Raw genomic sequence first — 3,479 nt, forward strand, 5'->3', positions numbered from 1 at the left:
GAGATGTGGACCCTCGCATCTTTGAGAACCAACTTGCATTGCAACTACCGTTTGTTAAATCCTTTTCAACTCCTTCCCAAATGTTTGAAATTGATTGTTCAAGCTTGCAAGCGTCACTTGCCCATTATCACTCTCTATTTGTGCTACATTCGTCCTTGCTAACTCTCGTGGTGATGGTGCCCATTCATATGTATTGACCGAGATGTCTTCTAACAAAACTTCGGCCGCATTTGGTGATCTATACATAAATACCCCACAAGATGAAGAATCAAGATATCGCTTTGTTAACATATTACAACCTCGATAGAATGTGTTGATATACTCCTTCTTCATCAAACCATGCTGTGGGCAAGCTCTTAGTAACTTCTTGAATCTAACCCATGCATCATACAAACTCTCGTCACCCCGTTGGGTGAACCCATTAATCTCCATTCTTAACGCTCTACTTTAGACGGTGGAAAGAAATGATTGATAAACCCGTTTGCTAATTCTTGAAAAGTTCTTATGGAATCGGATGGCAAACTTCGCATCCAAGCTTTTGCGTCTCCTTGAAGTGTGAAGGGGAATGCCCTTAACTTAAAAGTGTCATCGGTGATGTTTTTGGTTTTGTAAATATCACAAAGATCATTAAAGTGTTGAATATGCTCGAACGGATTCTCATCTATTAACCCATGAAAGTAGGTATCCTTGACCAACGTGAAAAAGTTACCATCGACCTTCCAATTATCCGCTTCAATTGGTGGTTTTGTAATAGCCGGTGCTATCAATGTTGGTGCAACCAATCTAGCGTTCCACATTGGAGTATCGTTTGGATCATTCAATAATTCTTGATTAACCGGAGGACCATTAGGATTTCCCTCTTCCTCATTAACAATCGGATTACCATTTGGATCCATCTCTTTTAAACAAAATGGCAAAGCTTCGAAATTCTTTCTTAATATCCTTGCTTCTCTACGATAATAAACCCGTGCACACGTCATTCCGGATCGGAGAATGGATGTGTGAACTCTTGATCCTTGTGAGACCATGTTTTCATACACCAAAGGCACCTATCCTTCAATCACAACACAAACACAAACGGTTTTCCCAAACAAAAATAATATATAAAATGCGAAAAGTAACTTCCGTAAGGGCAAGCCCTTATGAAAGGATCGAACAATCAAAAGTTTAAACCAAATAACCCCTAGGCTAACCGCTTCCCCGGCAGCGGCGCCAAGAAAGTGTTGATGCGTGCGTAACAATACATCTTTTACCCTTTAAATTTATAATTGACTTAAACACTACAATCAAGCACACACAACTAACGAGCACTTAGAACTCGGTTATTATAGCAATATGATGTAAATATTCTTATCAAGTTCGTCCCAAGGGAAGCGGTGTAAGTGGTCATTTGAAACTATTAATCGTCCTAGGGTTTGTTTGATTGGGGGGGGGGGGGAGGTTTCGATTGATATTAACTAACAACTAAAACTTGTGCAATTAAACAAACCTAATTAACAATTTAACTAGTAGCAAGAAGCAAGTAGCAAAGTATAAAAGACTTAAATCAAATTAACTAAGACGTGTTCACTTATCTAATCCTCTCTATGCTTGGCTTGCCCCATTTTGCCTATTTTGTTATCTCATAAGTTGTTGAACTATTAAATGTTTAGAATCACTTCTAAACCTCAAATCAAATGATACTCCACGAATTCACATAAGCTTTGTATCCTAAGATCGAGTTAAGCATGATTTGGTCATTAAGATTAAGCTTGAGTTAAAATCAGTTAAAACTCCTAACTATCGAAATCACTTAAGATAATCTGCACTACTATGTTGACTAAAGGCCAATTGAAAACCAACCTAGATCAAGAACACAATCACTTGCAATTCCCTAGCTAGTTGTCTAGATCACCTAAGGTGTTGAAGCACACATTGATTCACTTCTCAAATCACTAAGAGAGCTACTCAACATATGTAATCAAAGTCAAGCCTAAAACAAACTCATAGTAATGGATCTTTAGCTAACTCAACAACACATGATCATTGATAATGCTAAAAACGAACATATATTTCATAGCATTATTCCTCAAGAAAGACAAGCTTTTAGTTGCAATTGTTCTATTTACAAGTGATATTCGTTTAAATAATAAAAGGTGAAGACAAAAGACAGATTCGACGAATTGAAGACACAAACGACCAAAAAGCTCGAAAGTACAAAATACAATCAAAGAGGTTCTAATTATTGATAAGAAACGTCTCAAAATTATAAGAGTACAAGATTCAAAACGCAAAGTACAAGATATTAAATTGTACGCAAGGACGTTAAAAAATCCGGAACCGGGACCAGAGTCAACTCTCAACACTCGACTCAACGGACTAAAAATTACAAGTTAACTATGTATATAAATATAATATAATATATAATTAATTCTTAAAATTAATATATATATTATAATATATTTATAATTCGTCGGCAAACAAAGAGCCAAAGCTGGGTGAGCTGTAATTTCAAACTCCGCGACTTGCGGAGTTTGAAGAAGGAAAATGCCGCGAGTCGCGGAGCTTCCCTGGACTCAAATCCCTATAAAAGCAAACGCAGTTTGATCGTAAAAATCATCCTAAAATCTCTCTTTCTCTATATGTAAACGTAATATATATATATATATATATATATATATATATATATATATATATATATATATATATATATATATATATATATATATATATATTAATTTTAATTTTAATTTTAATTCTAATTCTAATTCTAATAATAAGGGTATGTTAGCGAATGTTGTAAGGGTGTAAGTCGAAATTCTGTCCGTGTAACGCTACGCTTTTTACATTAATGTCTCGTAGCTAAGTTATTATTATGCTTATTTAATCCGAAGTAATCATGATGTTGGGCTAATTACTAAAATTGGGTAATTGGGCTTTGTACCATAATTGGGGTTTGGACAAAAGAACGACACTTGTGGAAATTAGATTATGGGCTATTAATGGGCTTTATATTTGTTTAACTAAATGATAGTTTGTTAATTTTGATATAAAGATTTACAATTGGACGTCCTTATAAATAACCATATACACTCGATCGGATACGATGGGCGTGGTATTTATATGTACGAATAATCGTTCATTTAACCGGACACGGGAATGGATTAATAGTCACTAGAATTATTAAAACAGGGGTGAAATTATGTACAAGGACACTTGGCATAATTATTAACAAAGTATTAAAACCTTGGGTTACACGCAGTCGATAATCTGGTGTAATTATTAAACAAAGTATTAAAATCTTGTTACAGTTTAAGTCCCCAATTAGTTGGAATATTTAACTTCGGGTATAAGGATAATTTGACGAGGACACTCGCACTTTATATTTATGACTGATGGACTGTTATGGACAAAAACCAGACGGACATATTAAATAATCCAGGACAAAGGACAATTAACCCACGGGCATAAAATTAAAATCAACACGTCAAACATCATGA

General features: G+C 34.9%; 1 non-coding gene across 1 annotated transcript; it reads left to right on the forward strand.

Moving 5' to 3' along the window:
* Positions 1–334: 334 nt before the first annotated feature.
* LOC139851025 (small nucleolar RNA R71) lies at positions 335–442 on the forward strand. The gene has a single exon (XR_011760391.1). It is a non-coding gene; the product is annotated as a small nucleolar RNA R71 (small nucleolar RNA).
* The last annotated feature ends 3,037 nt before the right edge of the window (positions 443–3,479 follow it).

Source organism: Rutidosis leptorrhynchoides, chromosome 5, assembly GCF_046630445.1.
Source record: "Rutidosis leptorrhynchoides isolate AG116_Rl617_1_P2 chromosome 5, CSIRO_AGI_Rlap_v1, whole genome shotgun sequence".
NCBI lineage: Eukaryota > Viridiplantae > Streptophyta > Magnoliopsida > Asterales > Asteraceae > Rutidosis > Rutidosis leptorrhynchoides.